Source organism: Rutidosis leptorrhynchoides, chromosome 4 (assembly GCF_046630445.1).
Source record: "Rutidosis leptorrhynchoides isolate AG116_Rl617_1_P2 chromosome 4, CSIRO_AGI_Rlap_v1, whole genome shotgun sequence".
In the NCBI taxonomy this organism is placed as follows: Eukaryota; Viridiplantae; Streptophyta; class Magnoliopsida; order Asterales; family Asteraceae; genus Rutidosis; species Rutidosis leptorrhynchoides.
This window is the reverse complement of record NC_092336.1, coordinates 480,228,572-480,247,624: the sequence shown is the minus strand read 5'-3', so window position 1 is coordinate 480,247,624 and position 19,053 is coordinate 480,228,572. Positions and strand designations below refer to the sequence as shown.

The 19,053-nt window shown below is 33.9% G+C and overlaps 1 non-coding gene across 1 annotated transcript; it reads left to right on the top strand.

Annotated features, from left to right (window-relative positions):
- The first annotated feature begins 15,515 nt into the window (after nt 1-15,515).
- LOC139845703 (small nucleolar RNA R71) lies at nt 15,516-15,622 on the top strand. Its single transcript, XR_011758466.1, has one exon. It is a non-coding gene; the product is annotated as a small nucleolar RNA R71 (small nucleolar RNA).
- The last annotated feature ends 3,431 nt before the right edge of the window (nt 15,623-19,053 follow it).

Here is a 19,053-nt window from a genome sequence, read left to right as displayed (position 1 = left end):
TTCCCACAGCTGTTTGGGCGGAGATGGTATTTCTTTTGATTCATGCGAGACTTCGATATCTCCTGCTGTTTCAGCCAGATAATCTGCTAGGAGTTGCCCTTTTACCGCACTTTGTGGTGAGAATCTTATTTCATGCTCTCCTAATTTAATAGCCCATTTGGCCATGCGACCAGAATTTTCTGGTTTATATAGCACCTGCTCAACAAGTATCAGCGAATGTAAATTTGCTAGGATTTATCAAGCAATTTTATATTTGTTTGATGACAAATTGTTGTTTGTCGTACCTGCTTTATCGGCTGGTCTGTTAGGACCCTTATTGGGTGCGATTGGAAATACCTTTGTAAGCGTCTAGCCGTATGCATGAGTGCATAAACCAGTTTTTCGATTGCAGGATAGTTTAATTCGCTTCCTGTCAAAGCTTTGCTAACAAAATATACAGGCATTTGTACCTGTCCTCTGTCTGCTATTAATACTGAACTTATTGCTTCCTTCGATGCTGCTAAGTATAGTATCAATGTTTCTCCCGCAATCGGCGCAGTCATTATTGGCAGCTCTTTCAGCAACTTTTTCATTTCTTGAAACGCCACTTCTGCTTCCTCCGTCCACTTGAAATCCGTTTTCTTTAAGCAATTCTTCAATGTCCCAAAAAAGGGGAGTGATCACTCTGCGGATTTTGATAAGAACCTCGTTAATGCCGCCAACTTACCCGTTAAACTTTGTACTTCTTTTTTATTTCTTGGTGACGGCATATTCTCGATTGCCTCTATTTTCATTGGATTTGCACGTATCCCGTGCTCAGTTATTATATGACCAAGAAACTTTCCTTCTTCCTCTCCAAAACTGCACTTCGACGGGTTGAGCTTCATATTATTCTTTCTTAACGACGCGAACGTTTCTAATATGTCTTCCAATAGACCTTGTTCTGTTGTGCTTTTTATAACTAGGTCGTCAACGTATGCTTCCAAATTTCTCCCAATCTGACCTTTGAAAGCTTCGTCTATTACCCGTTGGTATGTTGCTCCAGCATTTTTTAAACCAAATGGCATCTTGGTATAGCAGTATATGCCCTGGCTTGTGTGGAAAGCAGTCTTATCCTCGTCGTCCGCTGCCATCTGTATTTGATGGTATCCTTTGTACGCATCCAAAAAACATTTTTATCGGAAGCCAGCTAACGATTCAACTTTCCAGTCTATTTCTGGTAGAGGATAATTGTCCTTGGGGCAAGCTTTATTGATATCTGTGAAGTCAACACACATGCGCCAAGACTCATCGGGCTTTTTTACCAGCACTGGGTTTGCTACCCACGTTTGGTACCGTACTTCTCGCAAGATGTTTGCTTTGACCAACTTATCGACTTCTGCCTTCAACCATTCGCTTCTTTCAGGAGCCATGCCGCGTTTCTTTTGTCGCACTGGCGTCAGACTAGGATTTGCGTTAAGCTTGAGCTCAGCAATTTCCCTTGGTACGCCCGTCATGTCTGATTCTTTCCATGCGAAGACGTCCATATTAGAAGCTAATATATTACGAAGCTTAAACTTTGTCTCATCAGAAAATCCTCCGCCAATTTTAATTTTCTGTCTAGGATGTCGCGGGTTTGCGATGATCATGCAGCGGCTGTTGTTCTGCTTGTTCTACGGTCGCAATGCTTGCATATTGCTTTTCTGACCTTATCATTGCAATTCCTAACGGTGTTGGAAACTTGATAAGGCCGTGTACAGTGGAAGGTGATGTGCGTAGAGGTGTATACGAAATAGTTATATTTTTACAACAAAATACTATTAAATACGATACAATTTTACACAAGTTATTTATTTATTTATAGAGTGGATATACCTAAATCTTGCTACAACACTTATAGGTAGTGTACCTAATCGTTCAGTAGTGTAGTTTTTAGTAAGTTCGGTTCATCCACAGGGAACTCTTAAACAAGCTTAACGCTATATTTTTTAAAAACTATATTTGTAAAAATACAAAAATATATAAGTAATATTATTATTATAAAAAGGGGGTTTTTTACCGTTTAATGACCGGTTTGTCGATTTTAAAACTTTAGTCGCGGTTAAAACCTAATGTAAAATATTAAAAATAAATACAACTTAATTTAAAGCGTAAAGTAAATAACGATAATTAAAGTGCGATAAATAAAAATGCGATAAATAAAAGTGCGATAAATAAAATTGCGATAATTAAAAAGTACGATAATTAAAAGTGCAATTAAATAAAATGACAGTAAATAAAAGTGCGATAATTAAAAGTGCAATTAAATATGAAATAAAGAAAATTAAATATGAAATAAAGGAATTATGCTTATTTAAACTTCCGTAATCATGATGTTTGACGTGTTGATTTTAGTTTATTCCCATGGGTTAATTGTTCTTTGTCCTGGATTATTCGATATATCTATACAGATTTGTCCATAATAGTCCATCAGTCATAATCATAAAATGCGGAAGTCTTCGTCAAATTATTCTTATTTCCGAAGTCAAATATTCCAACTAATTGGGGACTCGAATTGTAACAAGGTCTTAATACTTTGTTTAATGAATACACTAGGTTATCGACTGCGTGTAGCCCAAGGTTTTACTACTTTGTTAACAATTACACCAATTACCCTTGAATGTAATCCACCCCTGTTTTAATGAGTCCATTAACTATTAATCCATTCCCGTGTCCGGTCAAATGAACAATTATTGATATTTATAGATATCCCGCCCACCGTACCCAGTCAAGCGTATGTGGTTATATATAAATACGTCAAATTATAAGTCTATATATTAAATTAACGAGGTATCATTTAGTTAATTTAAAGCCCATTAATAGCCCATAGTCTAATTTCCACAAGTGTCGTTCTTTTGTCCAAACCCCAATTATGGTACAAAGTCCAATTATCCAATTTTAATATTTTTAGCCCAATATCATGATTACTTCGGCATTAAATAAGCATAATAATAACTTAGCTACAAGACATTAATTTAAAAAGGTTGAACATAACTTACAATGATTAAAAATAGCGTAGCGTTACACGGACAGAATTTCGACTTACACCCTTACAACATTCGCTAACATACCCTTATTATTAGAATTAAAATTATAATTAATATATATATATATATATATATATATATATATATATATATATATATATATATATATATATACTACGTGAGAGTAAGAAGGAAGAAAAAGATATGATAATTTGAGCCAAAACACGCGAAATTTATAGATGTGGCCTGACTTCTGCTGCCATGCGATCGCATGGAATTTTAGCTTCCAGGCCATGCGATCACATGGCCTGCTTTTCCAGCTCACAAGAGTTTGTTTGTTTATTTGCCGACGGTTTAATAAATAAATATAATATATAAATAATTTTAAGAATTATTTAAATATTATATTATATTTATGTGCATAGTTGACTTGTAATTTTTAGTCCGTTGCGTCGAGCGTTGAGAGTTGACTCTGGTCCCGGTTCCGGATTTTCGAACATCCTTGCGTACAATTTAATATCTTGTATTTTGCGTTTTGCGTCTTGTACTCTTGTAATTTTGAGACGTTTCTCATCAATAATTTAAACCACTTTGATTGTACTTTGTATTTTTTAGCTTTTTGGTCGTTTGCGTCTTCAAATCGTCAAATCTGTCTTTTGTCTTCACCTTTTATTATTTAAATGAATATTACTTGTAAATAGAACAATTGCAACTAAAAGCTTGTCTTTCTTGATGGATAATGCTATGAAATATATGTTCGTTTTTAGCATTATCAAATATTCCCACACTTGAGCGTTGCTTGTCCTCCAGCAATATAGTTTTGAAATAAAATTACTAGAATCACTTCTTTATTCTTCACACTTTGTACATCAGTGAATTCTATACGGCGGTATGAACAATGGTAGTAACGTTGTGGTTTACAGTCTCATATGACTATGAAAATTTAGATCCTTAAGGAAATTGGATCTTTATAAAAATATTTGATCTTTTAAAAATACAATCTAGCTTTTACCCTAGATAAGTTTTCCGGAATAACCCTTCACCGGTGTTTGCAAAATTGTTTTTGTGGGTTTGGTAAGTTTCAGATTTGAAAATTTTAGCTCAAAACTTGCGGTTTTGTGTCACCCAGTTGCTAACCTTGTATTGGGAAAGCAACACGTCCAGTATACTTGCTCCGTATATTACCTTTCGGTAAACTACCGTCTGGTTGTAAAGGAAAGCGTTGAACAAGCAACTGTTAAGACAATGTCCCCTGACATGCTTTTAATTATGGTCTATAACGTGTCGGATGCAATTACTATCCTTTGTAGGAGCAATAGTAAAGCTCACCCTATAGTTTTTTGGTCTGGCACAAGGTCCTGTCTTTGACCATGCTATGCAACCATCGTTACGCCCGATTTGGTTCAGGTGACCTAATGAATTCCAGGTGAATTCCTAAGATTTTACGTTCAATGGTAATGAACGCATTGAAAATGGGTTTTCAGAAAACAAATCGGTTTGTAATTTTGATCAAAATATTTTCTCGTTCAAGATCGAGTTTAGATATCATCGAATTCCATGAGTTTGAATTCTCAATCTTTAAAAGTCAATCTCTAGGATTGAGTAATATCAGTCTTAAAAGCTGATTTTTTGATCTTTAAGGAGATTATCCTTTCTGGGGGTCTGATTCATTAGTCTTATCAAGCTAATTTGCACGGCGCCCTCCCCATTTTACGAGACAGATCCTCTCATGGTTAGGATAAGTCTGACCACTTGGCAACCCTGTTTGATGCCGAGGTCCGTGGATTTCCTGCTGATTTTAGAGATGACTTTTCTAGATTTTTTGTCAACCTACAGCTGGTCTGGACGACAACTTCCTGACCTAAATCAAGAAGCGCGTGTCTTTTTCGGAAGACTTTACTTCCTTTTGATGATGGAATTGATTCATCGTGTAGATCCATCTATTCTTTCAAAAGTATTACAATAAATCGGGTAAAATGGTTAATTTTGTCCAAAACAAAAGTATCTTTGTACAAAATATGTGATATATGTTTTAAAGAACTTGGTAAATTTTTCTCACACTTGGCTTTTATTTTCCTTTATTTGCCTTTTTATTGTCCTTTATTCCATTTTAAATGAATTCTAACATTTTGGGTTGTTTCTCAATTTATGTTCTTTCCGAGGTAACAATAATTTCGGTGTTGACACCTAGTTTTATAGTTCATAAATATGTATAAACATGATTTTGAATTCATTTAATTGAAAATTTTGAAAATTTTTACTAGAATTGGGTAGTCAGTATATAAGACTAGGGCTGTTCTTTATTATCAGAGAGCACTAGATTCTAATACAACTACTGCGTTACTAGTATTTTTAATGGTAACCAAGTGTATAAGTTAAAAAATTTAAAAATCCGAAAGAATTTAACCCCTTCCCACAATTAAGATCTTGCAATGCCCTCATTTGCAAGAAATCAGTAACAATTTAAATTATTGAGGGTGATTCGCGTAGAAAAATGATTAAATTTTACCAAAGTTTCCAAACATATTGGCGTTTGTTTGCTGAATGATAAATGGTGCACATCATTTGTTCATTCCGTCTTGTTGTTACATCACATTTGTTTTTCGTTTTGTCATCAAAATTAGTAACTTTTGCTGAACTTAATGCTAGTCTTTGAAAATGCGCTGTTTTACCGTGTTGTGTATATGAAATAAAATACATACAATACAAATATAAACATGCATGGTAATTTGAAATGGGACTTAAAATTCCACTTTCAAATCAAATATGAAATATTATTACAACAAATAAAAATATTAAATATTACAATAAAAGTATCAAAATATAATGTGTTTAAACATAAATAAATAGAAATAATAAAAAATAAAAATCATAGAAATCACCAACTGGAACTATATCAATCTGGATAGGGGTTCCAGTTCATGTTGTCGTCCGGGTTCCATGGTTGGTGATAGGTGTACTGGTAGGCCTGATTAGGGTCGTAGAGAGTATATGGTGGTCTCATCTCGGGCTGGTGTGGAGGATAGTAAGCGGGTCGGGGCGGTACGTAGTGATCCTGAGGTGACAGCCGGCTCATGATCTGACGCTGATGATAGTCCCATCTATCATGCTGTCGTTGCCTGGAATGCTCGTAATCATTCCGGGCTTGCCACTGCTCCATCCGACTAAATCTCTCCCCGTTTATCATATCTACCTCATCTACACGCTGGTAGACGTCAGTCATAGCCACCCTAATGACATCCCTAATGTCATCCGCTTCCTCCATTTCCTCATCTGATCCTCTCTCTACCTGTGGGTGACGACCTTCATAGGGTACTGCCTGGTTGCGTCTGCTCTTTAATACCTTAGCACCCTGTTAGACCTTCAATCCTAAAGGCTCAACCTGTTCCCTACATTCCAAAAGTGGACCCCCTTGGTCCCTATCTACACCCAAATACTCTCCAATGAGAGTAACAAAAATACCTCCTCCTATTATTCCCCCTTCCTGTATTCCTTCCACCATCTTAGCCAAATAAAAACCAACACAGTAAGGGATATTAACAAAGCCTCTTGGGTCTCGAATACACTTTAGGTAAAATAAATCATGTAAGGTCATTTTCTCCTTGTTGTGACCTCTCTGTATAATCGAGTTAGCCAAAAATCTATGAATTATACGAAGCTCGGCTTTGTTAATATGTAAGTAGGAGTGTTTTCCTCCCAGCGTAAAAACATTATAGTTTGTCATACGCCTCCAGACGGCGTTCGCGTCAAAATTCCTATCTACCCTTCCACTACGATAAATCAAATTCATACAATCGGGTAGTAGTAATTCACCAGGAGTGTAAATCTGTAATGCCCTGGCCATGTCCAGCATGGACATCCTGTACATCCTACGGCCAAGTGTAAATCTAAGAAAACTTTTATCATCTAATCTATCTACATCTGTATTTAACGCTATAGTACTCATAAGCTCAATGCACCATTCCTTATATACAGGTCTACGAATGGTGAATAGACGTTCCCAATCGTGAAAAGAAGAGCTGTCATACCTTTGGATCAAATGCTGTCTAACTGAGTTTGCAAGTTGGACCCTTTCCAAAGGCTCCCAATCGATTACCCTTGGCACTTCTACATTTTTCGGTATCAGTTTGAATTTGTTACTTTGATATGTTGGGTAATCTCTCCAGCTTCTATCGAATCTCAGATTAGGATGCAACGTATGTTCAGGAATCGTTGGGTATTCTACTGGTGGATGCATCAGAAATACTATGAAGGCATCAATAATTTGTAGCGGATCATAATAAGGTACGTGTTCATCAGGTTGTTGTTGTGGTTCCTGTTGTTGCTCCGGTTCAGGTTCATATTGCATTTCTGGTTCAGGTTTTGGAGCAGGTTGCCTGGATGATGATGTTGCACCATCAGTATCTGTAAATCTCTGCAAAATACATTAAACACAAAATTCGTGCATCCAAATATGCATTAATGTTAGCAAAATAACAAATTGAAACAATTACAATAACATGTTAAATCAAAATTAAACTTATACACATTTTCACAATTTTTTTACAATTCTACACTTTTTCAAATAAGCATATATGAAAATGTTGACAAAGTTCATAAGCATCTAACTCAAATAATATGTTAAAATAGTCATTACTAACAATTAAACAAGTCTCAAATGGCTTTTATATCAATTTAATCAAGTTCATGAATTTTATACCTAAAAAGTCCACTTTAATTCTCAAAAATCATGTTTAGGATCAAAGTTTGGATCATTTAGCTACCTAAACATGTTATACTACTTAATTTAGCAATAATTCATGACAAAAATCAGCCATAACCTGTTTATATCAAAAAGTCCCAAATTGCTCAAGAACACAAACCCTAGATTCCTAAAAATTTTGAAGTTTTTTGCTTCAAATCATGTTAAATAGCATCAATCTAGGTTATACATGCATAATATACTAACAATTTAACTCTAATTACACTAGAAATTAACAAAATCAAATTAGGTAAAATATAGCTCAAGAACACTAAAAATCAAATTTAAAGAGGTTTAGGGGTGAAATTTTTACCTTCTTTGAAAAGCTTCTGAACAATTTCATGATTAGAGCGAGAAATTTGACGAATTATGGTGAAAAATTGAAAATTTTAGAGGTGATTTTTGGGTTATTTTCGTGTATATGTGTGTGTGTTGTGGTGAAGACAGACTCGTCTGTCTATTTGATCTGCCCAGATATTCTGCCTCATGCGATCGCATGAGGTTACAGGCCAAATCTCATGCGATCGCATGAGGTCCGGGTACAGTGCTTTTTGTTTTTTTTTTTAATATAAAAAACCTTATACTAATAAAACATAAATTAATAAAATTTTTAAAAATTTGTTTCTTTTTAGGAGTGAGGGTGTTTCGGATCGTTGTCCTAGTCCATCCCTCGACAAAATTTTAAAATTTGTTAATTCAAAGCGCGGTTTTAAAAGTAAGGATTTTTGGATTTTTTAATATTTTTGGCTTACTTTAATTCAATAAGATTAAAATTAATGATAATAAAAATTCTCGTCCCTCCCTTGGGTAGAGAAATTTCGGTTCAACGACCTAGTTTTCAACTCACGACGAATTTTAAAAATTAATTTTTAACTTAACGAAATAAAGTAAATTTTTGTTTTTAAATTCACACCAAACTTAAATTTAAAATGCATAAAATTAAAAATTCATATTATTAAAATTTTAAAAATTCACATCAAACTTATATTAAAAATATTAATTTTTTTAAATATTTACAAATTTAAATATATTGATTTTAAAAGTTTACAATAATAATTTAATATTAATATATTAATTTTAAAAACAAAGTAAAAATAAAAACTAAAAATCTTTTTGGTCTTTTATCCCACTTTAATCAATCAAATATTATCAAAAATATACGCCCCTCTTTTCGGTAAAGTAATTTCGGCTATATTACCTAGTTTTACTCCTGACGAATTTTTAAAATATTTTGGGTTGATTGATTAAAGATATTTATACCTTAAGAATAAACGGTAAATTTCGCAGTGATGTAATAAATTTTTGTATGATATCAATAATTTCGGTCGCAAAACCTAATTTTATTGAATACCAATTTAAAACTTTATAGCGAACGATTTAGCGTTTATTATCAAAAGGTTAAAAGCAATAAAATAAAAATAAAAACTGTACATACTTACCTGTGAGATAGAATTCTCAGTGACCTGCTTTAGCCCACTCATAAGATAGTCGGACTAATTGGTTTTCCATAGCCACATAGGCATAACCTCGAGTATTCAACGATTTTTCTTCGAAACATATGAACGGTCCTTCTCTGCATAAAGTAACGAACTCGGTATTTAAATATGTCTGATTCGTCGAGCATTTTCCTTCGTGTGACCATTTTCCGCATTTGTGACATCTTTCAAGGTGTCGTGCTCTTCTTTTCGCTGCGGATTTTGATTTTCCTTTACCAAAATGTAACTTATTATGATCGTTCCTGAGTTCTTTTCTTACTCCGTCCAATTTGGCTCTTATTACTGATACCAGGTCACTCAGGAGTGTGTCATTATTACGTTTAGTGATCAAAGCCTGTAGCATTAGACCATGGTTTAGTTCACAGGAATTCTTCATCTCGTAAAACCTAAAAAATAAAAATTCAGAATGGGGGGAGAAGACTAGTTCTTTAGGGTCTGCTAGGGAAAGACCATTCGGATTCCATTCTCGAGAACTACATGAAAACAGAATATCTAACTCTAACAGAAATACATATTATCCTAAAAAGATTCGAATCTCCCCATACTTAGTTAGCTGTGGTGTTGAAATTGTGATTAACGTTATTTTCAATTGTATCATTAACAACTTGTATATCTCTGACTTTTGCTTCAATCCATTTGTTGATTTCCTCCGTAACTTTCACAAATTCAACTAACATCGCCTTTTCTTTTGGCGATAAATTGGATACTAATCGGTTACATAACTTAAAGTTTCTCTTAATCCTAGCATCGTGAATCCGTTTATAAAGTTTCTTCGTTGAACTGTTAAAAACGGGTTCATCTAATTTCGTATTATCAACGGGGTTCTTTGTGATCGGATCATCATTAAGTGTTTCTTCATCTTCCCCACACTTATGTGTTTTTATTGGTCTAACAGTTTTGGTTGGTGGAGATCTAAACTTTCGGTTCACAAAGGTAATCGATTTATCACCATCCCTAAGTGTCATTCTACCTTCTCTTACATCAATGAATGCTTCGGTGGTTGCTAAAAATGGACGACCTAAAATTAGAGGAATATCAAGGTTTTCCTCCATATTAATAACTATGAAGTTTGCAACAAAGGTCAAACTTCCCACGTTAACAAGTAAATTATTTGCTATTCCAACCGGGTGTTTAATGGTTAGGTCAAATGATTGAACACCTATTTTGGTTGGTTTTAATTTACCCATACCTAATCTTTTGTGTAAGGAAAGAGGCATAATATTTGCACTTGCTCCTAAATCTGCGAGTCCATTATATACAGCACCATCATTAAGCAAGCAAGAAATGATAAATTCACCCGGGTCTCCTGCTTTAGTAAGTCGAGTTGGTTTGTAAACCATTTTTGGTTGTTCTTTTCTTGGTTCTTTCACTTCTATTTGAACTTCTTTTTCTTCATTTCTTGGAATGGGAGGTTTATATAGGAATTCTTCTTCATCACTCCAATTTGAATCCTCCCTATTTACCAATTTTGATTTTTCATATGTTGTTGATAACATATTTATGTTTTCATTTTGAAGGTTTTCTTGGGTGGTGAAATTATGATTGACTTCATTGTCAACTTCCATCGGACCATGTATGTAATGTTTCACTCTGTGACCATTAACTTTAAATTCAATCCCATTTGAATTTATTAACTCTATTGTTTCGTATGGGAAAACTCTTTTGACTATAAATGGTCCAGACCATCTTGATTTTAATTTTCCAGGAAATAGCTTGAATCTTGAATTAAAAAGAAGAACTCTGTCTCCTTCTTTAAATTCTTTTGAACTTCTGATTCTTTTATCATGCTATTTCTTCGTTCTTTCTTTATAGATTAACGAATTTTCATATGCTTCATGTCTTAATTCTTCTAATTCGTTTAGTTGACTTAATCGTAGACATCCGGCTTCATGTAAATCAAGATTACATGTCTTCAAAGCCCAAAATGCTTTGTGTTCAATTTCTGCTGGAAGATGACATGCTTTTCCGTAAACGAGTCTAAAAGGTGTGGTTCCAATTGGAGTTTTGTAGGCTGTTCTAAAAGCCCAAAGTGCATCCTCCAATTTAATGGACCATTCCTTCAGATTTGATCCTACGATTTTCTCTAGAATACGTTTTAAAGCTCGATTGGTATTTTCAACTTGTCCACTTGTTTGTGGATGATAAGCGGTTGAGATTTTATGAGTTACTCCATATCTTTTCAAGTTGATTGTTACAAAAATGAGTACCCCGATCACTTATTAAAGCTTTCGGTATTCCAAACCTTGCAAAAAGACGTTTTAAAAAGTTGACTACAACTCGTGCATCGTTAGTTGAGAGAGCTTGTGCTTCCGCCCATTTTGATACATAATCAATGGCTACGAGAATGTATAGATTATTATGAGATTTTGGAAATGGACCCATAAAGTCAATACCCCAAATGTCAAATACTTCACATACTTGAATGACATTTTGTAGCATTTCATCACGTTGACTTATTTTTCCGGCCCTTTGACAAGCATCACAGGATTTGCAAAGAAGGTGTGCGTCTTTGAAATTGTAGGCTAATAGAATCCAGCATCGTAAACTTTTCTTGCTGTGAGTTGAGGCCCATAATGCCCTCCTGTTGGTCATGTGTGACAATGGTTTAAGATTTGACTGGCTTCATCTCCGAATACACATCGGCGTATTATTCTATCGGGACAACTTTTAAACAAATGTGGATCTTCCCAGAAATAGTGTTTTATATCACTAAAGAATTTCTTTCGTTTTTGGTACGATAATCCTTTTTCAAGGAATCCACATACTAAGTAGTTTGCATAGTCTGCAAACTATGGAATTTCATTATAATCTATCTTCAATAGATATTCATCGGGAAAGTTGTCTTGTATGGCCGATTCATTTAGAACTTCTAATTCAGGATTTTCAAGACGAGAAAGATGATCAGCGGCGAGATTTTCTGCTCCCTTTTTATCTCGGATTTCAATATCGAACTCTTGTAAGAGTAAGATCCAACGGATTAATCTTGGTTTAGCATCTTGTTTCAAAAATAGGTATCTAAGAGCAGAATGGTCGGTATAGACCACCGTTTTAGCTAGAACGAGATATGAACGAAATTTGTCAAAAGTAAAGACAATAGCAAGGAGTTCTTTTTCAGTAGTTGTGTAATTCGTTTATGCTCCTTGTAACATCTTACTAGCATAATAAATAGGTTGAAATCGTTTTTCAATCCTTTGTCCTAAAATGGCTCCCATTGCAAAATCACTTGCATCGCACATTAGTTCAAACGGTAGATTCCAATTTGGCGTTATCATGATCGGCGCATTAGTGAGTTTTTCTTTAAGAATATTAAAAGATTTGATACATTCATCTGAAAAGATGAATGGTGCATCTTTTTCTAGGAGTTTATTCATAGGAGTGGCAATTTTAGAAAAATCTTTTATGAAACGTCGGTAAAAACCGGCATGCCCTAGAAAACTCCTAACTCCTCTAACATTGGTGGGATGTGGAAGTTTAGCAATTACATCTACTTTAGCTCTGTCCACTTCAATTCCTTCCTTTGAAATTTTATGACCAAGAACGATGCCTTCTTTAACCATGAAATGGCATTTCTCCCAATTAAGTACTAGATTTGATTGTTCGCATCTAATAAGCATTCGTTCAAGATTAACTAGACATGATTCAAATGTATCACCGAAGACTGAAAAGTCATCCATGAAAACTTCCATGCATTCTTCTATCATGTCGTGAAAAATCGCCATCATGCACCTTTGAAAGGTTGCAGGGGCATTGCAAAGTTCAAATGACATGCGTTTATAAGCAAAAGTTGCATAAGGGCATGTGAACGTGGTTTTCTCTTGGTCCTCGGGTGCTATTGGAATTTGAAAGTATCCGGAAAAACCATCAAGAAAACAATAGTAACTATTTTCGGCTAATCTTTCCAACATTTGATCAATGAAAGGTAAGGGAAAGTGATCTTTTCTGGTGGCGTCATTTAATTTTCTATAATCAATACAAACACACCATCCTGTTACAGTCCTAGTAGGAATAAGCTCATTTTTCTCATTCGTGATGACAGTCATGCCACCCTTCTTAGGTACGCATTGAACTGGACTTACCCATAGACTATCAGAGATTGGATAAATTAAACCTGCATCTAGCAGTTTAATAATTTCTTTCTTAACATCATCTTGCATATTAGGATTTAGTCTTCGTTGGCGTTACACATACGTTTTATGACCTTCTTCCATAAGGATTTTATGTGTGCAATACGAAGGACTTATTCCTTTAATATCATGAATTTTCCATGCAATAGCTGGTTTATGAGCTTTTAGCACATAAATAAGTTGAGATTTTTCATTTTCAGTAAGAGAAGACGATATTATTACAGGTAATTCAGATTCACCATGTAAATAAGCATATTCCAAATGGTTTGGAAGTGGTTTTAACTCTAATGTCGGTGGTTCTTCTATCGATGATTTATATCGATATCTGTCTTCTTCTTTTAGCATTTGAATTTCTTCTGTTGTTGGTTTATATCCATTAGCCATAAGTGTAGCTAACATTTCAGTTTCATCAATTGGTTCAGTTCCTTCTCCTAAAGAACATTCTCCTGTTCCATGTAATTCTGGAAATTCTTCTAATAATTCTGCATGTGAATCTATAGTTTGAATATAATAGCATGTATCATCTGCAGATTGCGGTTGTTGCATGGCTCTATCAACAGAAAAGGTAACACTCTCATCCTCTATACTTAGGGTCAATTTCTTACCAAACACGTCTATTATTGCTTTAGCCGTGTTTAAGAATGGTCTTCCTAATATGAGAGGAACTCGAGAATCTTCTTCCATGTCTAGAATAACAAAATCTACTGGAAATACTAAAGTACCAACTTTAACTAGCATGTTCTCCATTATTCCTCTAGGATATTTTACTGATCGATCGGCTAGTTGTATGCTTATTCGTGTTGGTTTCAATTCTCCAAGGTCTAGTTTAGCGTATAGTGAATACGGCATTAAATTTATACTAGCACCTAAATTTTCCAATGCTTCTATTGAACTAAGACTACCCAGAAAACATGGAATCGTGAAACTTCCTGGATCTGATAATTTTTCTGGTATCTTATTCAACAGCACTGCAGAACAATTATCATTCATAGTAACAGCCGAGAGTTCTTCCATTTTCTTTCTATTTGTGATTAGATCTTTCAGAAATTTAGCATATCTAGGCATTCCTGAAATCACATCAATGAAAGGAAGATTGACATTTATTTGTTTAAACATATCCAAGAATTTGGATTGCTCGGCTTCAAGTCTCTCTTTTCTCATTTTACTCGGGTAAGGAAATGGTGGTTGGTATGGTTTAACATAAGGTTTAGCCTTAATTGTGTTATCTTCATTAACCTTTTCAACTACCGGTTCTTTTTCCTTATTTTGCTCAGACTGTGGTTCTTGTGTAGTAGGAATAGAGTCATCAGAAATTATAGGTATTTCAGGTGGTTTAAGTGTAATACCATTTCTTGTGGTAATAGCTTTAGCTGTTTCATTCCGGGGGTTAGCATTTGTATCACTAGGTAGACTTCCCGGTTTTCTTTCACCTATCAACCTTGCTAGGTTACTTACTTCTTGTTTCAAATTTTGAATAGAAGCTTGTTGATTTCTAAATGCTTGAGCATTTTGTTCATTGGTTTGTTTCTGAGATGTGAAAAACTGTGTTTGAGATTCAACTAGCTTCGACATCATATCTTCTAAATTTGGCTTTTTATCATCAGTTTGTGGTGGTTTATTTTGAAAAATAGGTCTTTGCTGATTGTAAGTATTATTAGATACTTGTTGATTGCTAGGACCTTGTTGGTTGTTGTATGGAACATTTCGGTTATAATTCTGATTTTGATTGTAGATTGGTCTTGGAGGTTGATAATTATTCTGATAATTATTTCCCGGCCTTTGGTTCATGTATGAAACATTCTCTCTTTGTTCCATTGTTAGTTCAATACTGAGACAATCTTTTGTCAAATGTGGTCCTCCACACTGTTCACAACTAATTCGTATTGAGTGAATATCTTTAGTCATCTTCTCCATTCGTCTCTTGACAGCATCTATCTTTGCAGAAATGGAATCAAAGTCATGGCTAGAATCGGCTCTAGCTGCTTTAGATGATCTAACGATATCTTTTTCTTGATGCCACTCATGTGAGTGGGAAGCAGTGTTATCAATAATTTTATAAGCGTCAGTTGCGATTTTCTTCATAATGGAACCACCAGCTGCTATATCGATGTCTTTTCTTGTAGTGATGTCGCATCCTTGGTAGAATATTTGTACTATTTGACAAGTGTCTAAACCATGTTGCGGACATCCTCTTAATAACTTTTCAAATCTTGTCCATGCTTCATATAAAGTTTCATTTGGCTTTTGTGTGAACGTAACAATTTCTCCTTGAAGTCTTACGGCTTTAGATGCCGGAAAGAATTGTTTAAGAAATTTTTCATCTAAGACATCCCATGTGTCAATCTCCCCTTCAGGTAACTGAAATGTCCCGTTCTTATTGATTAAAAACGTTCCATATTAATTGATTTCGTTGCGAGGTTTTGACCTCTATATGAGACGTTTTTCAAAGACTGCATTCATTTTTAAAACAAACCATAACCTTTATTTCATAAATAAAGGTTTAAAAAAAAACTTTACGTAGATTATCAAATAATGATAATCTAAAATATCCTGTTTACACACGACCATTACATAATGGTTTATAATACAAATATGTTACATCGAAATCAGTTTCTTGAATGCAGTTTTTACACAATATCATACAAACATGGACTCCAAATCTTGTCCTTATTTTAGTATGCAACAGCGGAAGCTCTTAATATTCACCTGAGAATAAACATGCTTTAAACGTCAACAAAAATGTTGGTGAGTTATAGGTTTAACCTATATATATCAAATCGTAACAATAGACCACAAGATTTCATATTTCAATACACATCCCATACATAGAGATAAAAATCATTCATATGGTGAACACCTGGTAACCGACATTAACAAGATGCATATATAAGAATATCCCCATCATTCCGGGACACCCTTCGGATATGATATAAATTTCGAAGTACTAAAGCATCCGGTACTTTGGATGGGGCTTGTTGGGCCCGATAGATCTATCTTTAGGATTCGCGTCAATTAGGGTGTCTGTTCCCTAATTCTTAGATTACCAGACTTAATAAAAAGGGGCATATTCGATTTCGATAATTCAACCATAGAATGTAGTTTCACGTACTTGTGTCTATTTTGTAAATCATTTATAAAACCTGCATGTATTCTCATCCCAAAAATATTAGATTTTAAAAGTGGGACTATAACTCACTTTCACAGATTTTTACTTCGTCGGGAAGTAAGACTTGGCCACTGGTTGATTCACGAACCTATAACAATATATACATATATATCAAAGTATGTTCAAAATATATTTACAACACTTTTAATATATTTTGATGTTTTAAGTTTATTAAGTCAGCTGTCCTCGTTAGTAACCTACAACTAGTTGTCCACAGTTAGATGTACAGAAATAAATCGATAAATATTATCTTGAATCAATCCACGACCCAGTGTATACGTATCTCAGTATTGATCACAACTCAAACTATATATATTTTGGAATCAACCTCAACCCTGTATAGCTAACTCCAACATTCACATATCGAGTGTCTATGGTTGTTCCGAAATATATATAGATGTGTCGACATGATAGGTCGAAACATTGTATACGTGTCTATGGTATCTCAAGATTACATAATATATAATACAAGTTGATTAAGTTATGGTTGGAATAGATTTGTTACCAATTTTCACGTAGCTAAAATGAGAAAAATTATCCAATCTTGTTTTACCCATAACTTCTTCATTTTAAATCCGTTTTGAGTGAATCAAATTGCTATGGTTTCATATTGAACTCTATTTTATGAATCTAAACAAAAAAAAGTATAGGTTTCTAGTCGGAAAAATAAGTTACAAGTCGTTTTTGTAAAGGTAGTCATTTCAGTCGAAAGAACGACGTCTAGATGACCATTTTAGAAAACATACTTCCACTTTGAGTTTAACCATAATTTTTGGATATAGTTTCATGTTCATAATAAAAATCATTTTCTCAGAATAACAACTTTTAAATCAAAGTTTATCATAGTTTTTAATTAACTAACCCAAAACAGCCCGCGGTGTTACTACGACGGCGTAAATCCGGTTTTACGGTGTTTTTCGTGTTTCCAGGTTTTAAATCATTAAGTTAGCATATCATATAGATATAGAACATGTGTTTAGTTGATTTTAAAAGTCAAGTTAGAAGGATTAACTTTTGTTTGCGAACAAGTTTAGAATTAACTAAACTATGTTCTAGTGATTACAAGTTTAAACCTTCGAATAAGATAGCTTTATATGTATGAATCGAATGATGTTATGAACATCATTACTACCTTAAGTTCCTTGGATGAACCTACTGGAAAAGAGAAAAATGGATCTAGCTTCAATGGATCCTTGGATGGCTCAAAGTTCTTGAAGCAAAATCATGACACGAAAACAAGTTCAAGTAAGATCATCACTTGAAATAAGATTGTTATAGTTATAGAAATTGAACCAAAGTTTGAATATGATTATTACCTTGTATTAGAATGATAACCTACTGTAAGAAACAAAGATTTCTTGAGGTTGGATGATCACCTTACAAGATTGGAAGTGAGCTAGCAAACTTGAAAGTATTCTTGATTTTATGAAACTAGAACTTTTGGAATTTATGAAGAACACTTAGAACTTGAAGATAGAACTTGAGAGAGTTCAATTAGATGAAGAAAATTGAAGAATGAAAGTGTTTGTAGGTGTTTTTGGTCGTTGGTGTATGGATTAGATATAAAGGATATGTAATTTTGTTTTCATGTAAATAAGTCATGAATGATTACTCATATTTTTGTAATCTTATGAGATATTTCATGCTAGTTGCCAAATGATGGTTCCCACATGTGTTAGGTGACTCACATGGGCTGCTAAGAGCTGATCATTGGAGTGTATATACCAATAGTACATACATCTAAAAGCTGTGTATTGTACGAGTACGAATACGGGTGCATACGAGTAGAATTGTTGATGAAACTGAACGAGAATGTAATTGTAAGCATTTTTGTTAAGTAGAAGTATTTTGATAAGTGTATTGAAGTCTTTCAAAAGTGTATAAATACATATTAAAACACTACATGTATATACATTTTAACTGAGTCGTTAAGTCATCGTTAGTCGTTACATGTAAGTGTTGTTTTGAAACCTTTAGGTTAACGATCTTGTTAAATGTTGTTAACCCAATGTTTATAATATCAAAAGAGATTTTAAATTATTATATTATCATGATATTATGATGTACGAATATCTCTTAATATGATATATATATACATTAAATGTCATTACAACGATAAACGTTACATATATGTCTCGTTTCAAAATCATTAAGTTAGTAGTCTTGTTTTTACATATGTAGTTCATTGTTAATATAATTAATGATATGTTTACTTATCATAATATCATGTTAACTATATATATAACCATATATATGTCATCATATAGTTTTTTTTTACAAGTTTTAACGTTCGTGAATCACCGGTCAACTTGGGTGGTCAATTGTCTATATGAAACCTATTTCAATTAATCAAGTCTTAACAAGTTTGATTGCTTAACATGTTGGAAACATTTAATCATGTAAACATCAATCTCAATTAATATATATAAACATGGAAAAGTTCGGGTCACTACAGTACCTACCCGTTAAATAAATTTCGTCCCGAAATTTTAAGCTGTTGAAGGTGTTGACGAATCTTCTGGAAATAGATGCGGGTATTTCT